Below are 7,400 nucleotides of genomic sequence, written 5' to 3'. Positions count from 1 at the left end.
CTCTCCTTTCTTCTCGCTCTGTCCTCCGAGCTCTCCACTTTATCGAAAACATGAAGGAAGAATGAGAAGAGAAGAATCCGGCCGGACGAGCGCGAAGAAGGGAAAGTTTTGAGGAAAGCTTTTAAAAGGAAACGAAAGAGAGAGAGGGAGACAATAATATGCGGATGGAATGAAGGAAGGGTGCTTTACAGCCATACAACGCAATTAAACGAGACATAAGCGCTGCGGACAAGCACGCAGTTACTCGACTCTTCTCAACGTGAGACTTTTAAAACTATTTTAGGATAGCTGAATACTCAAACCTCGTCTATTAAGAGACAAGTTATCGTATTTTCTAATTCCTACAGCAACTTCAAGAGCTACAAGTCACAGTTCACCCCGGAAAAGGACAGCCCCGAGGACTAAGGGACACTGACTAGTGCAGGTCGCCGGAGATTAGGCGTTGCCACACGGCGTTGATCCGGAGCCATGGCAGGGGCGAAGCCCGGAGTCCACGCTCTACAGCTAAAACCGGTGTCGGTTCACGAAATACTAAAAGGGGGGAGCAAGTTTATCAAGTGGGACGAGGTTAGTAGCCTACCTATATATCCAAACGTGTGTGTATTCTTCTCGTATTTTCTCCCCCTTCCACACGTGGCATTCAAACTCCATTTTAAAAGAGAATAGTAGCATAACTATTTGTGAATGTTTTATTGACAAATCTGTACTTTGTGGACATTACTTTGTAGAGCCATGTTGGTTTTGAGAGACAAATGTGACTTCTATTGACACCACAGTCAGAGTAGCCCAGAGGCTGTAGGGCAGGCTCAACCTGGTCTCAGAGCATTTCGTATTATTCTGTACGTAAATCTGACAGACTCCATTTAGTATATGTTAATGTTTCGCATGGTTACGTAAGACATATGGTTACTTAAGGCAAATAATCAAGGAGGGATAAGGCGAGCGTATAACCCAAAGGTTGCGAGTTCGAATCTCATCCCATACAACCTTTTAAATAATTACCAACTTTCAACTACTTGCTACTTTTTACCTCCTTTGCAACTACTTAGCATGTTAACTAACCCTTCCCCTAACCGTAACCTTCACCCTTTTAGGTAACCCTTCCCCTAACCGTAACCTTCACCCTTTTAGCTAACCGTAACCTTCACCCTTTTAGCTAACCCTAACTGTAACCTTCACCCTTTTAGCTAACCCTTCCCCTAACCTTAACCTATAACCTAATTCCTAAACCTAAACCTAACCTTAACCCTAACCCCTAGCCTAGCTAATGTTAGCCATCTAGCTAGAATTCATAACATATCACACATTTTCAAATTCGTAACATATTTTACGTTTTGCAAATTCATAACATACACTACATGACCAAAAGTACCTGCTCGTCGAACATCTCATTCCAAAATCATGGGCATTAATATGGAGTTGGTCCCCCCTTTGCTGCTATAACAGCCTCCACTCTTCTGGGAAGGCTTTCCACTAGATGTTGGAGCATTGCTGAGGGGACTTGCATCCATTCAGCCACAAGAGCATTAGTGAGGTCGGGGACTGATGTTGGGCGATTAGGCCCGCAGTCTGCGTTCCAATTCATCCCAAAGGTGTTCGATGGGGTTGAGGTCAGGGCTCTGTGCAGGCCAGTCAAGTTCTTCCACACCGATCTCGACAAACCATTTCTGTATATACCTCGCTTTGTGCACGGGGGCATTGTCATGCTGAAAAAGGGAAGGTCCTTCCCCAAACTGCGTAACACATCTCCTAGAGTTGATCAAGCTGTTGTTTGTGGCCTGTGGAATGTTGTCCCACTCCTCTTCAATGGCTGTGTAAAGTTATAGGTGCGAACAGGAACACGCTGGCGTGCACGTCGATCCAGAGTATCCCAAACATGCTCTATGGGTGACATGTCTGGTGAGTATGCAGGCCATGGAAGAACTGGGACATTTTCAGCTTCCAGGAATTGTGTACAGATCCTAGTGACATGGGGCCATGCATTATCATGCTGAAACATGAGGTGATGGCGGCGGATGAATGGCACAACAATGGGCACAACAATGGGCCTCAGGATCTTGTCACGGTATCTCTGTGCATTCAAATTGCCATCGATAAAATGCAATTGTGTTCATTGTCCGTTGCATATGCCTGCCCATACCATAACCCCACCGCCATCATGGGGCACTCGGTTCACAACGTTGACATCAGCAAACCTCTCGCTCACACGACTGCCATCTGTCCAGTGCAGTTGAAACCGGGATTCATCAGTGAAGATCACACTTCTCCAGCGTGCCAGTAGCCATCGATGGTGAGCATTTGCCCACTGACAGTTTGTGCAGAAATTCTTCGGTTGTGCGAACCCACAGTTTCATCAGTTGTCCTGGTGGCTGGTCTCAGACTATCCCGCAGGTGAAGAAGCCGAATGTGAAGGTCCTGGGCTGGCGTGGTTACACGTGGTCTGCGGTTGTGAGGCAGGTTGGACATACTGCCAAATTCTCTAAAACGGCGTTGGAGGTGGCTTATGGTAGAGAAATGAACATTCAACACTCTGGCAACAGCTCTGGTGGACATTCCTGCAGTCAGCATGCCAATTGCATGCTCCCCCAACTTGAGACATCTGGCATTGTTGTGTGACAAAACTGCACATTTTTGTGTCCTTTTATTGTCCCCAGCACAAGGTGCACCTGCGTAATGATCATGCTATTTAATCAGCTTCTTGATATGCCACACCTGTCAGGTGGATGGATTATCTTGGCAAAGGAGAAATGCTCAGTAACAGGGATGTAAACAAATTTGTGCACAAAATCTAAGAGAAATATGCTTTTTTTTTGCGTATGAAACATTTCTGGGATCTTTTATTTCAGCTCATGAAACATTGGACACTTAATATGTTGCTTTAAAAAAAAGGGTCACGGAATAACGTACAGAAAAATACAAAATGCTCTGAGACCAGGTTGGCAGGCTATGTCCCTAGAGGGGTCTGGTACAGGCCAGTATTTCCCAACTCCAGGCCTTGAGATATAGGCCTACATATTTTTGCTGTGACCCTGGACAAGCACATCTATTTCTACTTGTCAACTAATCATCAAGCCCTTGATAAGCTGAAGCAGGTGTTTTTGTTCCCGGGGCTACAACAAAAATGTGTTGGGGGTAGACTACTCGAGGACCGGAGTTGGGAAACACCAGGCTAGGCTACGTGTCAACACACAGGTCACATCCCAAATGTGACCTTTTGACCTATCCCTATGGGTTCTGTTCAAAAGTAGTGCACTATACAGGAAGTAGGATTCAATTTGGGACGCAAAGCCTATCTGCTGCGACAGATCGGCCTAGCTCTGCTCTCTGTTTGAATTCTTGTCAAGCAAGTTTTTCACATGCACAGTCATAATTCGTTATTAAACTGACAATGGCAGTAGGCAGATTATGCAATAGGCAGAGTAAGGTGTTTACATCACTATCTTAATCGGCGTAAATTCTAAATCGAAGTAATCATATGCCGTAATCAAGAGTTCCAGCAGTGTGTGTGATCTGCTCATGTGCTAACACCAGCCGAGTTCAGAACAACTGAATGTATTCGTTTTAGAAGTCGTTTTCATATACAAACGTAATACGTCCGAACTCAGAATAAAATGTGCTTCGCAAAAATAACATGGTCGCTGTGGTTGAACGTTTATTTTGATTGGCAATTTTCAGCGTTTTATCAGAGTGCCATCAGGTAGCCTGATTTCAGATGTGTCCATGTAAACAGGATTATTAGGGAAATCGTTCTTCTTGCAAAGCATGTAAACGTTTTAATCAAACTATCCACAATAATCACATTATTGTGTGCATTTTGATCTGAACATAAGAGGCAAACTTTATGAAGCAACATTCCATAGGCCTACTCTTCCAAAACATTTGGACCTTCAGCCTAGGCTGAAACACCTAAATGTGTATGGACATAACGATATTTTAGACACCATTGTAGGACTATTTTAGCACTATTCTTGTACCAGGTAGACTGTTAGGTAGACAATCTATTTTTTTTTGTACTTTAATAAAGCAAGACAAACATGTTTTACAGATCTCTCTCTCCTCCCCTACTACTTTTTCTTCCGCGTGTTTCACACCACCTCGCCTGGCAACCTGCTCGCATGGTAACCACCTTGCCTGGCAACCGTAGCCTGCGTGTGTGAGAGCGCTATTTAGTTTAACTGTCAGTATTTTAGTCTAGGGCACCTGAAGCACTTTACAACTTTAGCTAATTGTTTCAATAGAAAAATAATTTTGCAAACAGACGGAAAGAATACTAATATAACAGTCTACACAGCTCATGTCAGTATCGTGGAAGTGACCATTAGTGTGCGTGTGCGTGTGCGTGTGTGTGTGTGTGTGTGTGTGCGTGTGTCTTGAGAAAGCCATGTATTGGTAATTCATTATTCACTTACAGTTACAGCAAGACTCTAATGTGATCAGAACAGGGGCCAGACTGTGATCAGTACAGGGGCCAGACTCACAGGGGCCAGACTGTGATCAGTACAGGGGCCAGACTGTGATCAGTACAGGGGCCAGACTGTGATCAGTACAGGGGCCAGACTATGATCAGTACAAGGGCCAGACTGTGATCAGTACAGGGGCCAGACTCACAGGGGCCAGACTGATCAGTATAGGGGCCAGACTATCTTCGATCGCAGCCCTTCTCTGTCTGAAATCTATATGGAACACACAAACACACTTAACTGTGTGTGTGTGTGTGTTAATAAAGGTCATTTATCATAAATGAACTTGTTAACTGCTGTGTTGACACTTTACAAAGTAAAATAATTTAGAAAGTGAATCTTTCCCCTTATAGTGAAGGTGGTTTTATTCTGGGTGTTTTGTGTTTCACGTCGAATGACTTCCTGTCTCAGCTTGTTGTGCTCTCTGGAGCCAAAACTACTTTCCCCTCCCTTCTTCACTCCCTCTCTCCCTACTCTCTTCCTCCACTACATCTGTTCTGCTCCTCAATGAGAGAGAGATGGGGGGATAGAGAGCGAGAGAGGAGAGAGTGTCAGGGAGGGGGGGAGAGAGAGAGAGGGGAGGGGGAGAGTGAGAGAAAGGGAGTGGGAGAGAGGTAGGGAGGGAGGGGGAGAGTGGGAGGGAAGGAGAGAGACTGGGAGAGAGAGCGGGAGAGAGAGAGTGGGAGAGAGCGGGAGAGAGAGAGGGGGGAGAGAGTGGGAGAGTGGGAGGGAGAGAAGTGGGAGGGAGAGAAGTGGGAGAGAGGGGGAGGGGGGAGAGAAGTGGGAGGGAGAGAAGTGGGAGGGGGAGAGAGGGGGAGAGAGAGAGAGAGAAAGTAGAGAGACCCGTGTGTATCAAGAATGGTCCACCACCCAAAGGATATCCAGCCAACTTGACACAACTGTGGGAAGCATTGGCTTCAACATGGGCCAGCATCCCTGTGGAACATTTGACACCTTGTAGAGTCCATGTCCCGACGAATTGAGGCTGTTCTGAGTGCAAAATGGGGATGAAAACCTAATGGCACCCTATTCCCATATAGTGTGCTACTTTTGACTTTGAGTCCTGTGTGCTGTAAAGGGAATAGAAAGCCATTTGGGTTGAAGCTCTAGTGATGTATCTGAAAGTGAAACGTCTGTCAGAGATAGACTTCTGAACGTTCTGTAGAATGAACAACCTGAAAAGAGAAGGAGTGAAGGAAGGAGGGCGAGCCTGACTGAGCGAGTTCGTAAAGTCCTCTATTCAGGTCTCTCTCTCTCTCTCCTCTACCCTCCTGTCCTCTATTCAGGTCTCTCTCTCTCTCCTCTACCCTCCTGTCCTCTATTCAGGTCTCTCTCTCTCTCTCTCTCCTCTACTCTCCTGTCCTCTATTCAGGTCTCTCTCTCTCTCTCTCCTCTACCCTCCTGTCCTCTATTCAGGTCTCTCTCTCTCTCTCTCCTCTACCATCCTGTCCTCTATTCAGGTCTCTCTCTCTCTCCTCTACCCTCCTGTCCTCTATTCAGGTCTCTCTCTCTCTCCTCTACCCTCCTGTCCTCTATTCAGGTCTCTCTCTCTCTCTCTCTCTCCTCTACCCCCCTGTCCTCTATTCAGGTCTCTCTCTCTCCTCTACCCTCCTGTCCTCTATTCAGGTCTCTCTCTCTCCTATACCCTCCTGTCCTCTATTCAGGTCTCTCTCTCTCTCCTCTACCCTCCTGTCCTCTATTCAGGTCTCTCTCTCTCTCTCTCCTCTACCCTCCTGTCCTCTATTCAGGTCTCTCTCTCTCTCTCTCCTCTACCCCCCTGTCCTCTATTCAGGTCTCTCTCTCTTCTCTCTCTCCTCTACCCACCTGTCCTCTATTCAGGTCTCTCTCTCTCTCTCTCTCTCCTCTACCCTCCTGTCCTCTATTCAGGTCTCTCTCTCTCCTCTACCCTCCTGTCCTCTATTCAGGTCTCTCTCTCTCTCCTCTACCCCCCTGTCCTCTATTCAGGTCTCTCTCTCTCTCTCTCTCTCCTCTACCCTCCTGTCCTCTATTCAGGTCTCTCTCTCTCTCTCTCTCTCCTCTACCCTCCTGTCCTCTATTCAGGTCTCTCTCTCTCTCTCTCCTCTACCCCCCTGTCCTCTATTCAGGTCTCTCTCTCTTCTCTCTCTCCTCTACCCACCTGTCCTCTATTCAGGTCTCTCCCTCTCTCTCTCTCCTCTACCCTCCTGTCCTCTATTCAGGTCTCTCTCTCTCTCCTCTACCCTCCTGTCCTCTATTCAGGTCTCTCTCTCTCCTCTACCCTCCTGTCCTCTATTCAGGTCTCTCTCTCTCTCCTCTACCCACCTGTCCTCTATTCAGGTCTCTCTCTCTCTCTCCTCTACCCTCCTGTCCTCTATTCAGGTCTCTCTCTCTCTCCTCTACCCTCCTGTCCTCTATTCAGGTCTCTCTCTCTCTCCTCTACCCTCCTGTCCTCTATTCAGGTCTCTCTCTCTCTCTCTCCTCTACCCTCCTGTCCTCTATTCAGGTCTCTCTCTCTCTCTCTCTCTCCTCTACCCTCCTGTCCTCTATTCAGGTCTCTCTCTCTCTCCTCTACCCTCCTGTCCTCTATTCAGGTCTCTCTCTCTCTCCTCTACCACCTGTCCTCTATTCAGGTCTCTCTCTCTCTCTCTCCTCTACCCACCTGTCCTCTATTCAGGTCTCTCTCTCTCTCTCTCTCCTCTACCCTCCTGTCCTCTATTCAGGTCTCTCTCTCTCTCCTCTACCCACCTGTCCTCTATTCAGGTCTCTCTCTCTCTCTCTCTCTCCTCTACCCTCCTGTCCTCTATTCAGGTCTCTCTCTCTCTCTCTCCTCTACCCTCCTGTCCTCTATTCAGGTCTCTCTCTCTCTCCTCTACCCTCCTGTCCTCTATTCAGGTCTCTCTCTCTCTCTCTCCTCTACCCTCCTGTCCTCTATTCAGGTCTCTCTCTCTCTCCTCTACCCTC

The 7,400-nt window shown here is 47.1% G+C and overlaps 1 pseudogene across 1 annotated transcript in view; it reads left to right on the top strand.

The window, feature by feature from the left end:
- The window catches only part of LOC311112699 (1-phosphatidylinositol 4,5-bisphosphate phosphodiesterase beta-3-like), a 96,885-nt pseudogene continuing 89,485 nt past the window's right edge, over positions 1-7,400 (top strand). Inside the window, exons 1-2 of the transcript in view lie at positions 1-259; positions 348-567. The product of the transcript in view is annotated as a 1-phosphatidylinositol 4,5-bisphosphate phosphodiesterase beta-3-like (transcript). The remainder of the gene's footprint in view (positions 260-347; positions 568-7,400) is intronic.

The sequence above is a fragment of the Coregonus lavaretus genome (genome assembly GCF_964263955.1).
Source record: "Coregonus lavaretus genome assembly, chromosome: 39".
NCBI classification, from domain to species: Eukaryota; Metazoa; Chordata; class Actinopteri; order Salmoniformes; family Salmonidae; genus Coregonus; species Coregonus lavaretus.
This window is presented reverse-complemented; position numbering and strand designations above follow the sequence as displayed.